The sequence below is a fragment of the Tinamus guttatus genome, unplaced genomic scaffold, assembly GCF_059628265.1.
Source record: "Tinamus guttatus ecotype Peru unplaced genomic scaffold, ASM5962826v1 Tinamus_guttatus_pri_ptg000079l, whole genome shotgun sequence".
NCBI classification, from domain to species: Eukaryota; Metazoa; Chordata; class Aves; order Tinamiformes; family Tinamidae; genus Tinamus; species Tinamus guttatus.
Window position 1 is genome coordinate 1880116 of NW_028288613.1, and position 22777 is coordinate 1902892.

At 46.9% G+C, this 22777-nt stretch overlaps 1 protein-coding gene across 1 annotated transcript in view; it reads right to left on the reverse strand.

Annotated features, from left to right (window-relative positions):
• PTPRE (protein tyrosine phosphatase receptor type E) overlaps window positions 1-19820 on the reverse strand; it is a 56759-nt gene extending 36939 nt beyond the window's left edge. The window contains exon 1 of the mRNA XM_088520033.1: window positions 19784-19820. The gene's annotated coding sequence lies outside the window, so the exon portion shown is untranslated. The remainder of the gene's footprint in view (window positions 1-19783) is intronic.
• Window positions 19821-22777: the final 2957 nt, after the last annotated feature.

Below are 22777 nucleotides of genomic sequence, written 5' to 3' on the forward strand. Positions count from 1 at the left end.
CTGCCCAGAGGCAGAATCTGTCAGAGAAAAACTATTTCAAGTGCGCCTACATTTAAATTACTTATCTCTATCACTCTAATTGCAGTTTAATTCAAAGCATAGCAAAACTGCAGAATTTTTGAATGCATCTGCTGCCACATGACACTTTGATGCATCCAAAATTTGGACATGCCTGTATCTAACATGTGCAAGGGCTTATGGAAATATTACCATGTTGTGAAATGCGGTGTAACACCTGCATGCTTGCAGCAATGAAAATAGTTAGATACTTTTCTATCCCATTCTCGGCAATTGGAGGATTATAGTGCATTTCTATCACTGCTTTCCTAGCCAACAGACAAGATATATTTAATGAAATTCTACATATAGATGCAATGAAGCCCTTGAAATTGCACTGTCATTACAGGGACTCTGCACAGGGTCAAATCACACGGAGTTCTCATAAAATAAAGCAGCAGTTTGATTTGTTTGGGTATTACTTGTGCAAGAGCAAAGGCTGAACCTCTGTGACAGAACACGAGACCCAAAAATCACACCTCACTTATTAAAACCAGCGATCAAATTGCCTTTATTGCAAGGTAATAGTCGCTTAAACACTGACAACTAAAAATATTTAGAAATATAAAATCAGGAGTTCTCAGATGTGGTAAATCATGGTTTGACTAACACAGTCGTGATGATATTTAGAAATAATAGGATGGATTGTGTCTATGCATCATTTTGATCATTAAGGCTTATCTATACATTCAGGAAAAACAAAACAAAACAAACACCTCCACTTTCTCAGGAAGGAAGTGGCATAGGGAGCTCATCTATTCAACATCCACTTTTTCCACGTATAAACAAACAGAGGAAACCCATCACAACCTCCAAACGTTAAAAATGGGAGGAAGGGGGTAGGAGAGGTCGCTCCTGCTTTGCAGGCTCCAGCTTAGGAAAGCGAGATGCGATGAAGTGCAATCCATCTCTTGGAAAGAAGCTCATGACAGGATTAAAGGTATGGAAAGAAGCTATTTTGTCTTTCTGACTAAACACAATTTATTATCTTTGTAAATTCCCAGGAAACCCCCAGGACTGTTTTCCAGTACCTCAGTGGAAGAGGTACTTCCCAATTATGCAAAGGGCTAAAAATAATCCAGCAAGCTCCTCGTTCCTATGGCAAAAGTTGCTTGTCCATAGATAAATTAATGGCTCCCAGCAACCAAGTTTACCAAAACAGCTCACACTTCCAAATATCACAGGAGTAAGGCACCAAACCGGGTCTCCAAAGCAGGTATGGAGCAATTGTAGCCTCTCATCTCCTCTTCCATCAACACAGATCAATAGTTAAAATTCAGCAACCAGAAATAACATAAAGAGATCACTACTCTTCACTTGAAGCATTTTTTTTTTTAAGAAACTGTCACTAACTAAAAAGGAGATTTTTTCTTCTTCTTCTTTTTTTTTTTTTGGCAAGCAAACCCTATTTTTAATTAAAAATGGTAAGATAAACTTTACGTTTCTCCCAATAGCATTTATCAGGTTGGGCTGAGCAGAAGCTAGGCGAAGTTGGTGTCATTAAAACACCATATGTAGTATCATATGGTATTTGCTTAAATAGCTCGGTTTCCTAACAAAAGAGGACTCGAAATGGTAATTCCATGCAAAATAAGCGTCGACTCCAAAGGGCACACCACTTGCAATTACCAAATTTCCTTTTATATTTAACAAAACTTTAAAAAATGTAAATAGCTGATGTAATTCAGTGTGCTTTCTAGTATTCTAGGCTTACTGAGAAGCAGACCCTGTGATGTGAAGGGCCCTGTACATGCACGTGCTCAAGGGCATGTGGGTCCCATCTTGCACTTTTTAGTTTATAATTCTGCGTGCAGTAGCTGCAATGAATGCTGCATTTCTTGCCAGTTTTTTTGCTTTCTTCCCATTTATATTCTACTCGACCTATGGAATGGGATTGCGAGCAGCACTGCCAAGGCATCGGCAAGATGGCTTTTTTTTTTTTTTTTTTTTTTTTTTTAGAGAAACTTTGACACGAAGATGTGACAGCTCTATGGTCAGACACTAATAATAATTCTTGGCTGGGAGCAAGTGCGAAAGCGCTCGTTTTCACAGCGGTTTTCAGCGGTTGCCATGGCGATGCTGCAGCATCGCTGCTGCGCGGGCCGGGCCTTCCCACGCGGGCCGGGCGGAAACTTCAGCCAAACCTTTCCTTTTCCCACCAGGTTCCCCACCAAATTGCACGTGCTGAAACCCCCCCAGTGACCCACACGCTGCTGTGCGGCTCCGTCCAGGACCAGCACATGGACTAAGAGGCCCCGGGTGAGGGGACAACTTGCCTTAGCACCAAGTGCAGGTGGACGAGGAGATGAAGTCCCACCAGGGATGGTGCTCAGCAAGAGTAAAGCCTTGTGCAAGCCCCTGGATATACGTCCTTGCTTCACAGGGAGGAAAGCAAGAGTTGTCACCCTCCAAACAAGCTGCACACTTGGGAGCAGAGCAAGTTCATATGTTCTCCAAGCAGAAAATTAGAGGAGAGCTGCAAGCTCCTTTGAGGAAGACTAGGTAACATGAGGCTGCAAAGATGCAGGCTGCATCTTTGCTATTGCAGACACAAAACCACAATTTAAAAGCATTCATCTTGCTAATTCCAAAGGGCAATACAACCACAGACTAATTTCCACCCTCAATTCCCCCACTTTCTATTGAAAGTTTATGCTGCCTTCAGGAAAACCACAATAATTCCTCCCACCCTGGTTTGGCAGCAGGAATTATGCGACCTCCTTATAAGCTCACAAATCAGGAAAAAAAAAGAATGCCTTCAACAATCTGGGTTTCTCATGTCGTTCCTTCTCCTTCCGCAGCAATCAGAAGTTGTATTATACTGCGAGAATCATTTGGAGAATATTTAATTGTTTTTAACCTAATTATATATTCCTAATGAGCTGCTTCTCCGGCGCGGTTCCTCGCAGCGATGCGTCAACAGCAGGAATCTGCCGAGGAGCAGCGCCCTGCACTGCTAAAAATAAGCACGTTTGAACACAAACGAGAAGGGGCTTAACAGATGGCCCGGGAAGAAAAAGCAGCGACGGGAGCTCCTCCTTTCCCGCTGTTGCTCCCGAAACGCTACAAAAGCCACATCAGCCGAGACAGGCTCCATGGGGATGGCACAGGAGGCTTTGGGAGGGGACCACGTTGCACGGGATGGCCACCTCCTGTCACCAAGATCCTCGCGGTGTCAGCATCCTCCTCCCAATGCCCTGCATGGAACCACCTCTGCTTCCCGCCCAACACAGGATCCTACATCTTATTCTCACTGCCGGGTGTGTTATTCCATTTCCAGGGGAGGAGATCCCCAGTTTCTGCCCACCTTGGAGCTCCCCTTGGCTGAGGCCCGCTCACCAGGGAGGCAGGACCTCACCGCTATTGCCATAGTCATTCCCAGGCGGGTTCCGCTGGGACTGCCGTTTGTCCCGCTCCATTCTGATTACAGGCAGGAAGAGTTTATTAACTGCTATGGCAACCTCAAACAAACCATCTTGAGCCCTTTCACATGGGAGAAAAAAAAGAAAAGAAAAAAATAAGGTTATTTAAAAGTGGCAAACATCACTGTCCTATCCACAGGCCACGGTACAGCAGGACTTCAGCCTGACACCTAAAAGCAACAAAAGAGGCAACCACGCTCATCTCCTGAGAGCGGCTTAATGACAGTTTCCTGCAGAAGAACAAGTTTTCTAGGTCAAAAGCCTCAAAAAAACCAGCTTGCAGTTCAATGAAGACAGATGATTTCTTGATGAGTCTCATTTAATAATTTTGAAATGAAAACACAGCCAAACAGCATCTTGGAAGCTCGTTCAGAAGCAGCAATGATAAAAGAGCATTTTCTTCTCCCCGTGACCTACACGACACAGTCAGCCCCGTGTTCCCCTCTCCTCCTCGCAGGCAATAACAGTCCCGGGCTCTTCCCAGTGCTCACGTGTAGCTTTGGAAGTCACTGGGAATTTGGCTGCCTATGGCATGACAGCGATGCCATTTAATGGCTCCACCTGGGTCTGCTGTCTGCAAACAGCCCCAATAATCCTCGCTTTCCCCTTGTCAACAGCCGTATACATTTACTGTCGTGCTTTCCAGAAAATAAACTGACATTTTATTATTTGACACATTTAAAGCATCGCTGCTGGGTATTACTGCGTACGTGCCCAAGCGCTGAACACACCAGGTTAGCAATTCCTTCCTTCCAACACCATTCCCTAGGAGTGCAAATGCCAGATTGCAGATAGGCACTAACAAACACAAGAACAACTGCACATGATTAATAGTAATAGGAGACTAATAGCATAATAGCAGTATTGTTATACAGATGCATTCCCTTGGGAAATACTTAGCCTGAGCAAGTTTGGAGTGCATGTTGTTCTATCTTGCAAAAATCCATAATTCTGCAAGGATTTCTAGAAAAAAGGTTTGCTTTTTCTCATGCAAACTCTGTAGCAGTTGCATTTCAGCATACAGGAAGAGACAGGGAAGAGGAAAAGAAAGAAAAAAATAGGAAAGCACAGGCCTCGAGCCACTCAGTTTTGCAAGATTAGAAAGTTTTTTCCCATTGCAAAACTAGCTGTTTTAATAAAGACAGGTATACTCATTTTCTCTTACACTTACCTTGTACCTTGCACAAGCACTTCCCAGCCCCTACAAACCCCAGCAACTCCCAAAGCCTCGAGTATTTTAAATAACTCCCCAATTCCCTGTGTTTCCCAGGTGAGATAACAGCAGCCCGGTGCTTCTTCCCACTCTCCCGTTACCTTTTTCCCAATAGAGGTGGGAAGCAAGCGGTGCTGCCCTGCAGGATCCATGTTTGCAGAGCGGCTGGGTGCTATTTCTGGGGTATTTTAGCCAGAAATGAAAAGCGCTGAGCTCTTTTATAGAGCCCGGGCCCGGCGCTGACGGCTTTGCCGCGTGCTGCCGCCTCATCCCGCGAGCCGCCGGAACGATCCCAGCGCTCCCAGCCGCTCGCACCGCTCATATTTTCCTCCTGTGACTGGAAAAGGGAAAATTCCGGCTGCCGGCCAAAGCAAAAAGGTCTCAAAACGGCCACAGGAAAAACAAAACCAGGAATGAAAAAACCAACCTTGACAATTAAGGGTTATTTAAGAGTCCCCTGTGTGCTGTCAGGTCTCCTATCATCAGCCCCTTGCAGGGAGTCACATGCAGAATTCCGATTGTTTTTTTCCAAACAAGATGTAGGGAAATGGCACTGGAGAAGGAAAGAGGAAATTCATGTTTGAAGATGCATGAACCAAACTGCAGGACCCTGGGGAGAAGCACCCCAGGTTTTCACCTCCAAGCCAGGGCTGTTTCAACCTGAGCTGTTTTTATTTTCCACATTAAAAGAGGCCAGAGCCACCCAGCGATGACAAAGACAGCAACGTGAATACAAGGCCTGAGACACGCAAAGCAAGGAAGGAGCCGTCTGAGAAGCCACAGTGCCTACAACAACCACGTAACTCGGGCTTATTTTTAGCAGGATGGAGGGAAGGGGAAGGTAAGATCTCCTGGGCCTGCTTGGTGGGACAGGGCGTTTCACAGAACAAGACCACAAGCCAAAAATAAAGTCGCCTTTTTTTTTTCCTTCCCCCTTTAGGCAACACCACGAGCATTTGCTAACTGGGGGGAATGCAGAAGGGGAGCCCAATGTGGCAAAATGAGGCTTAATGAAGGCTCCAAACACCTAAGAACTTGAGACCTGATGAAACGAGAGGCACAAGATGATTTTTTGGCAAGGAAGCCCCTGGCACCAGCACTGCTGATGCTGAGCTTGCTCGAATCGAGCCGACCCCTTGGTGAACACAACAAGGATAATTTACTCGTGGAGCGACGATCGCTGCGTGCCAAGAGCCCAAACCCCCAGCCCAGCTCGTCCAAGAGACCCGGGGAATTCTTGGCCTCCTGCAGCATTAACACAACTACTCCAGGGATCAGAGCAAGGTGCAACCAGACACTGAGCAATGACACAAAACACCAAGGTTCTGACTCATGTCATTGACTCACCAAGACGCAGCAGGGGTTTTCAGCAACCACGGCAGGGTTATTCTGCTGGAAACCACAAGTTCTGGCCTGACAGCAGATTCGGACTCCAAACACAGCAGATTCGGGCTCCAAACACGTGTTTTCCCTGGAGCTGCCCCGTACTGCACCGCTGGGGCTCACAGGAAACGAAGAGCTTCGCCAGCGCTCCTCAACGCCTGCGCTGCTCCCCGCATTTCATGAGATCTCTCGGGTTTTCATTACCGGCCTCGCACCAACTGAAAATTAAAATTTAAAAAGGTCAGCTTAAGGATCTTCCTAAAAAAAAAAAAAAATTCACAGGAGGGCAATTAACATAATAGAACCAATATTTTGATATCATGATTAAGAGCAGCTCATTTTCAGCATTTTCCTCAACAGCCGATCAATTTAAGACGCAATTACGAGCAACGCAATTATCTGGCAATTTGCTCCCTAAGTGACTTTCAAAGCTGGGAGGCTGCGATAAGGCCACGCGCCTTCGGAGGGACGTCGAGCACGGACGGAACGCGCCGGGAGCGGGATGCTCGCCAGGAAGGCGAAAGCCTTGCTCGAGGAGCGACATCGAGGCACGCAAACACGGCAAAACAAAGTTAAGCAAAAATTTTAAAAAGATACCGTGTCTGTCGCTCTTCTTAAATTAAAAGCACAACAGCATGCATGCATTACAAAAAAAAATATAATAAACTATAAATATAGTATTTATTGAAATAAAACTATATGCAGAGGATGTTTTCTAAAGCTACACATGCCCACAGAGCAGCTCTGCTGAGCCACGCTATTCTGCCAAAGCAAACTCTGAACTTAAATGCTGAACATCTGCTTAGAGCAGTCCTAATCATTAATAATAATGCACACAACAAGCAAACGGGCAATAAAAGAGTCACCATCTCCAGGGTTTTGGAATAGTGCCTACGTAATTGAACAGTGTTGTATGCAGACGTGAACTCCATTTAATAAGTCATTAAGAGGATTTTTCTGGGGAATTTTTTTGGATTTTTTTTATTAATAGTAGCAAGCCATTTAAATATTAAGTATAGCTTCCCAGCAAGGCTTTCAGGTGGACGTCAAAACTGGGTATCACCGAGTAACTCCAGCTACAGAGGACCTCGGGGCATCTGGTCCCATCTCCTGAACCTCCCCAAGGGCCTCCCGGCTCTCCCCATCCTTCACGCATGCAGAACACGCCGAGTTTCACTCTGCACCTTCTGAGAGGTCTCGCAGATGTTAACTTGTATTTGGTAGTTTTCTTCATGACCCAATATGTAACTTTAAACGGTCTTGGCCAATGTAAACAGGAAAGAAAAAAAAGAGATGGCTGCGTTCAAAGGTCAGGCTTTGCGTGCCGTCAGTGCTCTAGATGTACAAAGGATGTTTGTTCGGATGTTTCAGATGTTCAGAGAATCCCAAAGCAGGCTTACATTAGCATCCAGCTTTGCTATCGCATCTTTAAAAGCAAAGAAACAAACTCTCCAGTAAATTGCTTCTTCGTGGCTAGAAAATGAATAGAGGATGCTCTAAGAGCCACAGCAATCTCTGAAGGCTTCAGATGCTCGTGCAGAGCCTTGGATTAGGTTTTCCGGGGGCCTGCCCAGCCTAATCATGAGCACTTCCAAATTACTAAATTTATTCCAGAAGAGTAATTCTGCAAAGGATTTTACCCCGTGGTCATTCATAGGGACTTATTTTTTATGCATAAAAGAGATGAAACCACCTTCTAAGCATTCACTGCGGAGCCAGGTTGGGATAAACTCCCTCAAGAACTACAGCCCCAAGCAGAAAGGTGAAGTGCTGCAGACCAAGTGCCCTCATGCTTATTTATTAAAACAAGCTAAAGTAGAATCACATCTATATGACTTTCCACTAATTCCATATACTTCTGTTTTCCCAAGGATCACAATTCCAATTAGTGCCACATGGTGGTAGCACCACGGAACACGTGCCCGGCAGTGCGCCCTTGCCAAGCGTTTGGGGTTGGACACAACTGCACGTGGGCATAGTTGATGGGGTCCAACCATGCCCGTTTAACCCAGTTTCCTTGGAGCCAAAACAAGCAGCCTCCATCCCAACATCCAAGAGAATATCAATTGGCATTGCCTTTCCACGGCAACGCAACATCTGCGCCTGAGTATTGCATGCCATGCCAGTGGCTTGCTAAGCCAGTTAAAACACACAACTGGTACGGTATTCGTTTCATCACAAATGCATAAAATGGCCCATAAGACAACCAACTGTAGCAACTGCCATGGGTAGAAGTCCATCGCCTCAACACCCCGCACCTCCACAGCACCATGGCCAACCTTGAAGACACTTCCCATGAGCATGACCGCCAAGCAGGTATTTATTGCAACCCACCTGCAGAACAGCAGGAGATATAAGGGGCAACAAACGTCCCAAGCCAACTATTGGGGTCTTCTTTGCAACCCTTGCCTGCTGCTTCAATATCTCCTCATTCCCCAGGCTGGCAACCCTAGATATCATCTCAGTGTTGAGTGTTTCCATATCAATCTCTATTCTGCCTTTAAAGCACCAGCTTACACAACCATCACATGCAATAAGCGGACAATTCAATCCAATGTGCTACTACGGCACATTAGATATGCCCGTAAAGAGTTCAACTTTTGAAAAGTTAACCAGAAAAAGGGAAAAAAAAGACAACAAAAGAAGAGACTCCTGCGTAGGCTCAAAGTGCTGAGCGCAGCCCTCTATTTCCCTGAGAAAGTTGTGCGGGCTCCTCATGAATAACTCCTCCACACGGCCCAACACTGCCGCATTCAGCTCCGGAACAAAACCGGCATTATAGGGAAATATGCTGCTCACAATCCTGGTGTAACATCACCCAACAACAGCGCAGTGTCAAAACCGGCATTTTGCTTACCCTAGCTCCAACAGTGACATTTCTGGCTCTGTGTAAACAACGGGAAAAAAATCCAAGTTTTCTTCTGCAGCGTGGGATCATGTTTCTAAGGCCCAGTTTCAACACGAAATAAAGATGTCTAAATAGCTTTTAAGTTATTGTTTTATTTCTGTTCTATTTTTCTATCTATTCTTTTTCCATCGTGAATTACTGCCTATTAAAGCCCATGTGTACAACTGCAGATCTCACAGCTGCGTGCACGGCCCAAAAGCACCGGAACTTCTGCCTCCAGCAAAGGGCACTTTCCATACCAAATGTCACAATGTTAACTTAGAGCTGTCCAAACTCATGCACATGAACAGAAATCTGCTCGACATCTCGGCCACACGGCACCTTACACTTTCATCAAAACAAAAAGCACCAGCAGACAAGAAGGTTTTTCAGGAGCCCCTGAAAATTCAGCGTTTTTGCTTTTGCTGGCAGGCGACCCTGCAGATGCAGCAACAGGCAGGAAAGCAGCACGCTGCACACCCAGGAATGAAGCATAAAGCTCTTTTTTTTATGACTTTTCCTCCGACTTAGTAGTATCGGAAAAACAAAGCTCTGGCTATTTAAATAAGGGATTCAGATAACATATTTATGAAAGGTCAGTGTTTACATTTCGACCTGCGATGTCTGTTAGATCCAACACGGACAACAACAGAGATAAAAAAAAAAATTTGCATTGTAATGGAGTTGAAATTCTAAAAATACTGTAACATAAAATAAAAAGGGCAAACTCAGATGCAACCTTAGCTTTAACGTGACACCTCTGCATGCCATGAATATGGATTTTGCATTTTATACATAAAACCACAAGTTTATAAGTTGCTTGGGGACCTTAGAAGAAGGCAGAGAATAAATAGAAATTTTAATTAAAAGCAAATTGCAGGGTCTCCTAATCCAAGAAACAGTAGCAAGTCCATGGGGACTTCTTAGGATACGGATCCTTGAAATTGCATTCCTGATAATGCTCCCTAACTCCAGTTTTCTTCCCTCACTCCCTGTCCCCCCCCACTACCCCCAAGGAGGCTCTCAATCTGTACAAGATCAGGTTTATTATGAAAATTCTGCTCTAGTTTCTAAAAAAAGACTTTGCTCTACTTTCAGAGAGGCCAGAAGCACAAGCATCCACGTGGAGCAGACGAAAACAAAGAAATGAGGCAGGGAGCGGTTTTCCCACTACAGGGAAAAGAGGAGCAAGATCCCACTTTGTGCTTTCATGGAGCCATTACCAGCCTGGTAGAGCAGGCTGGAGCTCCCTTCCTCAACCAGCTCAAATACAGCCCAAAACCACGCTCCATGCTCCAGCCTAAAATGCTACGAGGAAACCAGCTGCATCTTACCAATCTCACAAGTCAAAAAAAAAAATGCATTGAGTGAAGCAGAGGGTATAATTGTAGTGATTGCCATAAGGGGTCATACAGCAGGTAAAATAAGTCTCAGGTCTCTTGCAGGGTGTCCCTAGTTCACCATAGTTTATACCCATAGATAAAGAATGAATTTACAGATATTAAGAAAAAAAAAATCCAAACCCAGTAATGTTTAGCTCATTTCTATCTAAAAGGCTTTTAAAAATCATTTATGTATTTGGCAAATCTATTGAATTCTTCCATTAAGAGAAGCTGCTAAATCCTAACCTTGTGGAAAAAAAAGAATTGAAACAACTAGGAAAAAAAAAAAAAAGGCAAGCAGGCAAAATGCCTAGAGACTCATGGCTTTGATTTTGACACTTGGGAATAAATAGGAAAAATACTCAGCTGACCTTTTTTTTAAAAAAAAAAAAAATCAAAACATCTTCCATCTCATGTGCAAATTCCAACAGCTGAGAAAGCATCCCAAAAAGCAGTCTCCTCAACTGGTGTCAGCATGTTTTATGTAAATACTAGTTAACAAGGGATGTGCGTTTGCTGCGATCTTCTAGGGCTCTGCTTTAGAGCTTACCTTCCGTGTTGGAGAAAAACTGCGATCCCAACAAGCGCAAGCAGAGAAACACAGACAGGACGCAGGAGATTCTTCCTTCTGGAAATAGGAAATACTTCCAAGAAGAAGTATTTGTCACAGGTCAATTTTCAGAGGAACACAGCTACCTGCCTGGTCTAACTACAGCCCATAATCAACATCACCCATATCCAGCAAGTCACAGCTCAGGGCACGAGTAAGTAGCTGAGGACAGGGAGAATCCAATTAACAACCGTGGACTGGAAGATGACGTTTATACGACTACAACAGCCCTTGTGCAACAGAGCAATGAGGAACACTGTCAGTTCAGTTATTTCAGCCTTGGCCTGTCTTTCCTGCTTTGTTTGCAAGTTTTTCCATTCAAAAATGTCTTTGCATGATGCCTCGCTGCACGCAAAGACCCCAAAGATGGACCAGCTGCTTGATGAACGAGGCAACTGGTCAACCCAGTCTCAGGCACCAGCTGCAGGTCCTATAGATCTTTATGTAACACTCAAGTAGAATATGAGTCATTTCCACAGATTTAATATTTCTGTTTGCACCGTGGATTCTTCCAGTGGAAGGAGCCATCCTTAACTCCGCTCCTCTCTGGAAGGATGAAGCTCCTGAGTGTGCTGTGATGGACACTCATTTGCTGTTGGGATGCAGAGCAACAAACGGCCAAGTCCCTGGTAAGAGCTAGGAAGTTACTTCCTTAACTCCCTCCTTCCACAACCCAAAGAATTCAAGTTTACTGCTCTAAAATGACAGATTGCATTAAATATTAATGAAGTAGTGCATGTGTGTATACATGCATTTTTTTAAATCAACTGGAGAGCCTGAAATATTATTCCCAATTCGATGACAAATATCCGTGCATGATGCTTTCCCTCTGGATTTTATCAATCTGTGCTCTTACAGAAAAGCAACTTCCAGACAAGTAAAAACAATGTTCTCATTTCTGAAACATTCAGATCTTTCATAATAAGACTCTCACAAGCAGCAGAAAATTTGAATATCATCTTCATCTTCGTTTCAGCACTAGCCCTTGGAGAGCCTCATGTTAGCCCTAAGATCAGTAAGGAAAGTGCAAATAATAAGGAAAGTGCAAATAAAAAAAAGTGCAATACCGCGAGCTGCACTGTCGTCTAACGCGTGTTCAGGAAACATGATCTTTTCCCCTTGAGGATTGCCAATTTTCACTATAACTGCTTTGATATTACGTAAACAGATCGCCTCTGTTTCTGTTGACTTTGAGAGCAAACACCATGAGAACGATGAGATTGGGAGCAAGGCTTTAAGAGCAGAAGGTGATCCCAAGTTTGTTCTCTATCACGTTCAGGGGCTCAACTCGAGCCTACTGCCTTTGGGGAGCATTTCATGTTTGTGTTTATATACACTGATTTGAATGTGCTGAACACATCTTAGAGGGACTGGATGATCCGAGTAAGACCCTGAAGATGCTCAGAACAACGTCCTGTTGGCCTAACAGGAGGTGGAAACTCAAATCTGCATCACGTTTTGTCCCTTTTGGTTATTCTTCCATAAAATTATCCATACAAGAGAAGCACTGAATCCCTTCCTGCCTTAAATCAGCATTACTACTGGCTCTGGGAGCATGTCAGATGGCAACGTTTGAAGCTGGGATAAACAAACAGAAATCCAGATGCAAAACAAAAACTCCTGGTGGGAAGGTAAAATGAGAACAGATGCATCGCCCTTCAAGATAGACGGAGATGTCATATGGAGTCTCTCTCCTCTATGGAAGCGTGAAGAGGAGGCAGGTTCAGGGTTATAGTCTAAAATGCCTTCAGAGCATTGATTTGTTTTCTGGGATCTCCAGGAGTTGCTCGGGGACCGACACTATGACCTGCAAGCTCCAGAACCCCATAGCCACCGACACACGCGCCCCACACGCTTCCAGGTGAGGAGCACACGGGATAGGGATTTAATCCAGAGGCACCATAAGCACACGGCTCTGCAGCGCTCCCCCAGAAGCCTGTGAATGCACCAGCCCAACGCATTAGAGGAAAACATCTAAAACCCCCTATCCTGGTGGGCAGGGAGGTAGGGGACTAAATCACCTTTTTTTTTTTTTTTTTTTCTTCCTTTTTTTGTCAGTGGCTGTCGGAGAGCTTTAAAATCGGATGCCTGCAGGTGACCTTGATCACTTCCCAAGTGGAAGCAAATATGTGGCACCCAGCTGTCATTAAGGCGTTAAAGACTTGGGTGTAAAAGTGAAGAACACCCAAATCTGCCCTCATTTTTCTTGATTTGTGTCTCCCTGTGTGCCTATGCTCATGTAGGAGACGGTGCTTGCTGGTTACGTGTCCTTTGGTGGCACTTGGTGGCTTTGCCATGGGGAAGGTCCTGACGTCCTGTACTGCGGGTGGCACCAGCTCTGCAGCATCCCTGGTGCTCTCGTGGCTGCTTTTTACATATATTCATCATTCTATTACCGTAGCCCTTGTGAGGGGGAAAAGGCAACTTCCTTAGCTAGCATCTGACAGCGCTGGCCTGGAGGTTTAAACATGGAAAAACATGGAGGCTTAAACAACATGGAAAAATCCCAAGTCACTTTTGCTCGCAGTAGCAGCCACCCCTGTGCATCTCACAGCAGGGCAGAAACAAGGGGCTTCTGCCCTTGCCTTTCTCCTGTGCTGGCCCCTGCAGCACCCGACTGTCATTCCCTGCCTCCAAAACCCACATTTGCCAACTAGAATTCCTGCATGAAGTTACCTATGTGACCAAAGAGAATCTGGACGGCAGCTCTTTACTCTACCTGAAACACAGCAGCATTCAAGCACACTGCACCTTTACCCAGATAAAACAGCTACACTAAAAAACTGTGGGCTTAAACATTATATGGATCAACATTTAAGAAAAACCAGCTCCCACAATGTAGTTTTCCAAGAGACCATGTCACTAAGAACCGCGTATACAACTGGATGCTCTGCATGCACTTTGTAAAAACAAGCCCAGAAAACTCCCAAATCCAACACGAGGCTCCTCCTGAATCCACGGCTTCTTCCGAAGCAAGGCAAGCTGGGCTCTGCTTGGAATGTTCTTGTATTCCTGAGGATATCAGATCAGGAATATTAAAGGCAGCCCAGAGTCTTCCTAATGACATCCCGTGCTTCTCATCACATTAGGGCATAAACCATTCATTACCTGCTTGCAAGGCTTGGGGGAAAAAAAAGAAAATCCAGAAATGGAATTACTGGGAAAATTGGGGAGTGGGGAAGAAATCCCTCCCCTTGTTACCACTATTTAGTGTCTGGCCAAGTGTCGAGCCCTCCACGTGCCTCAGCTTCAACCTGACTACCTGTTTCCCCAGCACAGGACACAGCACATAAAATACCTGACAAACTCCTATGAGCAATTCGTGCTTTAGTATGCAAAAAGTAAATGTTTTAGCATTTAAAAGAACAGACGTATGATGCAAGTTTATCTGTGTTTCTAGGGAGACCCGAGAAGCTAGAAAACAATAAAGGAGAAAAACCTGCGAGTTGTGGAGGTTTCCATGGGAATTCTTGACCGTAGACGTAGGAATTACACAAATGCCGCTGAGGTTTTCTTTGCTTCCTTCCCCCTCTCCCAAATTAATACAATCAACATCTATTTAACAATTTTTGAAAATTTATTAGCTAGTGCTCAGCTGCTGCAAATTCATGAGCAATAAATTCCCAGTTCCCAGCAAAAGCAGTATTTCTTTTGGCATTTCCAGACTATAAACCTCCAGGCCAGCGCTGTCAGATGCTACCTAAGAAAGTTGCCTTTTCCTCCTCACAAGGGCTACGGTAATAAAATGATGAATATATGTAAAAAGCAGCCATGAGAGCACCAGGGATGCTGCAGAACTGGTGCCACCCGCAGTACAGGACGTCAGGACCTTCCCCATGGCAAAGCCACCAAGTGCCACCAAAGGACACGTAACCAGCAAGCACCGTCTCCTACATGAGCATAAGCACACAGGGAGACACAAATCAAGAAAAATGAGGGCAGATTTGGGTGTTCTTCACTTTTACACCCAAGTCTTTAACGCCTTAATGACAGCTGGGTGCCACATATTTGCTTCCACTTGGGAAGTGATCAAGGTCACCTGCAGGCATCCGATTTTAAAGTTCTCTGACACAAACACAACATTTAAGACCAATAAACGCAGTAAGAGCAGCACTCTGGCTAGAGGCAGGAAGATGCAATATCCTAGATCCAGTTTTAACTCCGACTTCAGCACTTAATCCTCACTGCATCACAGCGTCTTCATCCCTCCAAAAGCCAGCGTGTCGACCTAATTATTAAGACAAGCAGTGCTATCAGATAGGCACTCTATGCAGGATGTGCCTTGCAATAGCTTTTAAGCATTTCTTAAAGTAAAATGAGATGCACAGTGATTTTCCACAAATGCAATTGTAGAGAAGGAAGATTTTCAAGTTATCCACCCAGAAATCCTGCTAGCAGCTCCTATTAAGCATCACTCTGCTTTCTTGGTCCCATTGGCCTTGAATTATCAGCCACCATTTTTCTGACAGAATCAAACACACCTGCAGGGAAAAATAAATGAGGACAAGGTCTTTTCAGTAATGCAGACAGATACCTGGAAATCACATGAACCTTGTCGGCTCCGATACTGCACTTGGTGCAAGGATGCACGTGCCCATTGGTCAGCATACGGCTACCTGTTTTGCACAGCTGTGATAGGGTTTTTAATTAAATGAGGGAGATCCTGGGCGAAGATCAGAATCCAGCTAATCTCTTCTAAGCAGAGTGGGCGTATTTGGGAAAACCGCAGCATGTCCGAGTTACAGACAGCTTCAGGAAAGTATTTTTAGCCCTAAGAGGAAGGAGGAGGAAAAAAAAAATCTGAGCAGGGAGATTATGTTTAATAAAAGTCATTAGAGACTTGGAAATTAGTGTTAATTTGAAGCCCGTCGGACACCCGCAGATGTTTGCGGCCCGACGCCGCTGCGAGCGCCGCGCGCCCGCGCTGAGCGCGTTCCTGCCGCCTGGTCGGCACGGTTCCTTCCTTTCCCACGCTCCGGCACTCGCTCCGGCTGCTCCTCCCAGCGGAGGAGCTTCCCTGGGACATGGACATGAAGCTCGCAGCAAACCGCAGCCGCACGCACCGATACAGCCACCCTCCAACAAGCCCAGGACGAGCGTCGGCTCCCAAAACGCAGGGACCCCGCGCACCAGGAGAGCTTCCACTCGCCAAGAGACTGCTGCAAGAGCCAGTCCTGCCTCTCCCCCTGCAATCTGTTATTTATCCTTATGAAAAATTACTCCAGTTCCTCCAGAGGGAATTATATGAACTTTTTTCCCCCCTCTTTCTCTTGGAGTAGGCGGTGGGCATCAGCAGTGCAGCTTTATTTCAAGCCATTATTTACATTGCATACAAGGATCACTTGGGGAGCAAAACAATTCCCCAAGGCAAGGCTTGGCCACGTGCGAGGCATCATTCCCGACGGGAACACACCAGGATTCCCAGGCCACACATCAGACCACACACGGAGAAGCACCCGTGTTGGTCCAAAGCCATCCATTGCACCCCAAAAATCACAGACTCAAGCTCCGTTCAGCTCCATGATTTGGGACACGGGAATTTTTCCACCACCCTGTAACGCTTTGAAGCACCAACACTGATTTTGTGAATTATACTGGAAACCGGTGACCTCCCGTGGGAGGCACCGAGCTTCTCCTCTTGCAGCAGGAGCTGCCGGGTTTGGAAACCCAACTCCAAGGCAGGGGAAGTCTGCTGAGAACTAGGTGATTTTTCCAAGGACGCACTCCAGTTTCTCCTTGCGCACATCCTACTAAATCAGGCTAAGCTGCAGGGACAAGGAGCTCAGCAGAGGACAGCAATTCCCAGGCTCTTCCAGCACAATCTCGGGTCACACGCACTCGGCTTTAAATAACCTCCTCAGTTTGCTTATCAAAACCACTAAGAAAAAAAGAGGAAAAAAAAAAAAAAGTGAAAAATCTGACTGCCAAGAGCTTTCCTGCAGATCCTACTGCATCTGGCACCAGGCACTGTTTTATTACAGGGAGAGAATTACAGGGGGAAGGAGTTTGTCTTCTTGAAATCCCACGTGCTGGAGGTACCAATTATCTCCAAGTCACACTACCACAGGCTGGGATTATTAATCGTTTAAGATGAGTATTGCAAATAGGTCACTATTTAAATATAGTTCCCCCTTCGCACCTCTTTTCTCATTTGTCCTCCCAGAAACATTGAAGTTCCCCCACACCTATATATATATATATATATATATATATATATATACACACATATATATATATATACACACATATATAATATATATAAAAAACCCTTTCCCAATAGCTCAGGGGGGAGCAGAAAGGGGACAGAAGTAGGAGTTTAGCCAGAGAAAAACTGATTAGCCTCAAGTGCTGGATCTGTGGCCACGCAGCCTCCTCAGAGGTTTTAATTCAGCTTCTCCACACTCATCAGCCCTTGTGTAATTTTAAAGCCATTTGAAACAGCAAGACAGGTAGTTTGGCTTAAAATTAATGAGCTTTTGACAACTGCAAACAAAGTGATAACGGGAATCCATTTAAGCTGATGCCTGTGTTTAACAAGACAGGCATATATCATTTTAACTTGTTTATGCAAAGGCAGCACCACGGCGCTTTCACCGGGATCTCTCTCCCCATAGCACGTTACAAGCTTTGCCCAATCCCACAAGATCAGAAGAATGAAAAGGGGTAGAGAAAATATTTAATTTCTGAGCTGCGGTAATTCAAGTGATGTTGTGCAGTGTAATTGCACACAGCTAGGAAATCCAAATCTGGATTTTAAAAAAGCTCATTTATTACCCGAGTTGCATCAAATCCCTTAAAACAGAGAATGCAAACACTTTCATTCTCTGTTTTGCAAAAGCATGCCTCTAGCTCAAGCTATATATATTTATATTTGTATACAGCTGCTCTTCTTCAAATACCCCAGTGAGAGGGGCGCTAGGCACTGTATTGAGCTGCAACTGCTTTCCACTTTACCCAAGTTTTCTGGATAAGTTATTTCAGATTAAAAAAAAAAATTAAGAAAAAAAATTCAAGGACCAGCACAGTTGAAGAAAAACCCAACCATTCAAATACTTGAAGCTAATGTATCTCAAAAGAATGAGATTTTGCCATGAACATGCAGTTGTGCATCAGTGGGCTTGCATCCAAGTACAGCACAACCCGAGATGTGCTGTACTGCAGGTGCCCAACTGCGTCACCCCCTCGAACCAGCTCCCGCCGATTGCTCCTGCTCCCAAAGGAATCCTCTGCAGCCAAAACAACAGATCCTGAAGGGCTTCATTGATGAAATTACTACACCTTCGCCAAGTAAACTGAATTACAAAGCACAACACTACGTGCACGCCTTAAAATATGCCCCATATTGTGCATAACTCAGAAAAAGCAAGCTGGGTACCAGTAGCTCAATAAATCACCACAGCTGGATCTCTCCTGACCTTTGCCTTAGCCACATGTCATTTCAGCTCCAATTTACACACATTTTCAGACTTGCTGTACAAAGAAGATAGATATATCTAAGTGTATCTCTTCTAAATGCGTACATCTCATATAAGATTTTTTTAAAATATTGACCACTACAGTATTTTAGAGCCCACAGGAGCTATTGCTTGTTAAAGAGGAGCAGGGATAGATGTGGATCGAACCCAGAGACAGGATGAGGGTGAGAGCAGCTCGTGCATGGAGCCGGTTGGTGGCCCTGGCCACATGTCACCGAGCATCGCCCAGCGGCCCAGCCGCTCTCCGAGACAGCTCCGGAGCAGCAGAGCGAGCTTCCCGCACGGAGCCGAGCGGGAATAAGCAGCTCGGACACGGTTTGGAGGCCGGAGGCACCGCGCGCTCCCCTTGCTGCGTTGCTCCCGCGTGCATTTAAAAGCGATGCCTCGTGGAGGGGCAGCACCCTGCTCACTGCAGGGCCCCCAGCACAGCTACGGGAACGGCCCTGCCACCCAAAGGAACCGCTGCCATCGCTTCCGCGCCCCTCCGTTTGGGCAGGTCACTCACAGTCACCCTGACAAAGCTCCCGAGGGCCCTTTTTGCTGCGCAATGAACCCAAACGCAGGGCACCGAGTTCAGCAGCCCCCGCCAGGCCGCGGGTTTGAGGGCGGCTCAAGCGAAGCCTCGGCGGAGCCGGGGCCGCGTAGCCCGGCCGGACCGGGGCTCGGTTCCACGCGGGGTTCCTACCGCGTCCGTGTGACACCCCGCACGGCTGCCGGGGAAGCGTCTCCCTGGGATCCCACGCGGGTAGGGGCGGGACGGCACCGCGCGGCTCTCCGCGCTCTGCTCTTCGCAGCCCGCACACCCGTTTCTCCGCACGCAGCCGCGTCAACGCGAAACATCCCCCGACCTCCAGCCTCAGCACCGGCGCCTCGCGCTCCCCGGCTACCGCAGGCACCTGCGACCCGAAGCAGGTTTGGGTCCGCGAGCCAAGTGCTACCGAAACACAGCGCACCGCACCCGGCTTCTGAGGAACCACCAAGTTCCCAGGAAGGGAAGCGGGCGGGCCAGAAACAAGGAACGCGTTTTACGGGCGCAGGTACCCACGAGGAGGACGGCAGGGGAGCCCTGAAGTCACGGTCGCTTTGCGGGGCGCGAGCCCCGCGGCTGCAGGGACCGGGGACGGCGCTGCCCGCGGCGCATCCTCCGCCTCGGCAGCAGCCTGGAGCCCCGCGCCGCGCACGGGAAGGGCACGGAGGAGCAGGGCGCAAACCCCGCGCACCGCCACGCGCGGCCATCGCCCGCCGGGGCGGCACCGGCGGGGCGGAGCGCGCACATTTGCGCGCTCTCCGCGCGGCCAAGGGCCGGCCCGCACCCGCCGCGCCTCCCGCATCGCCGCCCTCCATCCCCGCTCACCTCGGCGGCGCCGCTCGCCGCCCCGCTCAGCCCCGCTCCGGCGGCGCCGCAGCCCCGCGCGGAGCCTGCGCGGCCGCGGGCGCCCCAGGCCAGGAAACCGCCCCGCGCGCCGCCCCGCGCGCCGCCCCGTGCCGCGGCGACCCCTGGCGGCCGCCCGCGGAGCAGCAGCAGCAGCAGCAGCAGCAGCGCGGGGACCCGGCCCGGGAAGCGTCCGCGCGCGTTCGCGTTTGGAGTGGGGGGGAAAGGGGAATTTACCGGGAAATTCCCGGAAATTCCCGGGGTTCCTCAGCCGCAACAGGCGAGGAAACGCACAATGGCGCTGTGCAAAGAAACTGGCCGTGTTGTAACAGCAGAACTTACTCGTCTTGCACCCGAGGATGGAAGGAGCCGGGGGCACTAAGTCCGGCTCGCTGCTGTGGTTTCCTATAGCCTCCTATAGCCCTTCCTGCTCCAGAGAGCCGTAGGGGAGCTGGAACGTAGCCGTGCTGCTCCACAGTGCATTAACAGCTCCAGGCTCTTACAGTCGAGTCTGTGCTGCTGGTGCTGGTTTTGTGCCGAAAATGAGGGGAATATTCGAAAAAATCAGGTGAGCTGAGGAGTGAAGCCTTTTTTTCAGTTCTCTCCTTTGAAAAGTGGGAGAGAATGAAAAGAAAAGGAAAAAGAAAAGAGAAAAGAGAAGAAAGAAAAAAAAAAAGAAAAAAGAGCCGCCTAGCGAGCAAAAGGTGGAAATTGTCCAACAAGTGGCTGTGGGGCCCTGCGGGTTTCCTTCATTTAGGGAAAAGCTCCCCAAATACTTTATATGCCATTTATTGGGAAGTGGCCAATATACCCTTGGCAGCACTGCAGTGCCTTCACCTTTATGGATGCATAAAACTGAATAATTTTGCAAATAAGCCAAAAGAATTGGCGGTCAGATATGTCAGGCTTCAAATAGAAGTGATCTCAGTAAATTGCTGTTTTTAGAATGATAGATCATTAGCTTAAAGGCCAGTGGAGCCCTTATGAGGTCTGAGCTACAGGGGAATCAGGGGATCTCCATCGAAATATTCAGGAAAAGTGAAGAGGATTTGGAACACTGCGTTGTGGTGCAGCAGGAACGCAGCCCACGGGTGCAGCAGGGGCTCGGATGGGTCGGCTCTGCCTTCCTCCCAAATAGCAGCTGTGCCTCCAGCTACCGGGGCCAGACAAGTCTTCCTCCTCCTCCATTTCAGGATGGAAACCAGGACTATCCATTAGGGATAACTGCTCATGCAGCCGGATGTTCCTTTGGAGGCGTTGGTGGTGGCACGGTATTCCAGATGTCACCGCTTCCATGCCAGCAGTGGCTGGTTGGTGGTGGAGTCCTCGACTGAGGAGAGTCTTTTTCTGGGAAGAAATCCAGACAACACTTAAGATATTGGGATGTGTGTGTGTGTTTCCAATAGTGTGTAAGGAAGCTCGAAGCGATACAAGGGAGTCTGACAGTGCCATGGCATAAATCCACACGCCGCTGCTTGTGGTTACATCCAAATCTTCTAAAAAACATCCCTCAAAAAAAAAGAAAAAAGCATCAGCCCCAAGCAGTTGTTGCAGTCATTTTTCTTTTCGGTTCAGCTTCAGATTTTCCTCTCCAGCCACAGTAAAACTCATGATGATTTATCAGACTCCCCTCACCTGGGCCAAAGGGCATAAAAAACCAGCGCTCCCATCACTCCCTGGCCATGGAGCTCCCTGACAACAATGGAAAACAAAAAGGATGTAAAAGGATGGAGCACAAAGGTGGTGCCCAAGGAAAACCGCAGGAAACTGCCAACCAGCCCATCATCTTACCACGTGCGATTCTTTTTTAATATTATGGAAATGAAAGATTTTAACTAAAAAATTGAATTTGGTAAGCTGCCGCCAACAACCTTAGGCTTTAAAGGCTGTGGTAAGCGATGGGCAGGTGCTCGACCCTGGCTTTTCACCAGCTGCTGGTTGAACAGGAAGGATATTTTATCAGTCTTTAAAAATACAGGTCTTTATGCCTGTTCTATGCTATGTTCTGTGGCAATGGAGCAACCTCCTCCTCTAAAACTGGCTTCTCTGCTTCACTGCAGGGGCTAAGAGAAGTAAAAAGCCAAACTACCGTCTGCTTTACGGGACATTTTCCCGGATTCAGGAAAGTTTCGGCAAACTGAAAACGAGACCTTTGCCCATCGAATGCTACCAGCACCTGGACTCTGCTCCATGGAGGCCGGGAGAGCGCAAGGAGCAGGCTGGGAATGTCCTGGGAATGCACCGGGAACGCTCCGGGAGCGCAGCGCAGCGGGGAGCGCGCTCCTGAGCTTCCCCTGCCTTGTGTTGGTTAAAATTTAACTGCAGCATGCTTGTTCCGTACGCATTTTGGGTTGAAAAGCCTCCATTTTGATGCCTTAATTCACGTATTGACTGGCTTCTGCTGCACACATATGCTAAAGGCTGGGTAGCATTTCCATCCTTCTGTATAGCAGGATTATGAAGTATATAAGTTTCAGTTTGAATATACATGAAGCATTTAAGTTATTTATGAATAAAACGTACACATTTGTAAAAGCAAAACCATCAGAAACATCCTTAAGTTACATATAATGTATTAAAAAAACAGACGTACAAAACCATACCATAAAAAAGCCCAGTTGCCCATCTCAGAAACAAACTGCACTCGTTTCAAATGCAATTACTGCTTTAAAGCTTTCAAGCAAGAAATCAGAAGAACTTACACCTGCACAACAGCACTGCCTTGCAAAGGTGACGCTTTTCTCTTCCCGGAAAGCGCTGGCTAGCTCAGACTCCCAAAACTTCATGGTTTTAGTGTATTTGCAGGACAAACAAGGTGGCTTTGGGGAGAGCTTTGGGAACGGAGCTCAGCAGGTCTCTTCAGCAGCGCCTTAGAGCAGATTGACTTCCTGAAAGTGATTTGCAAAAGAATCTGGGTGCTGCAGTAGCATGTTTTGTTATAACATGGAATAGCTGTATTCAGGTAATACAGAAAAA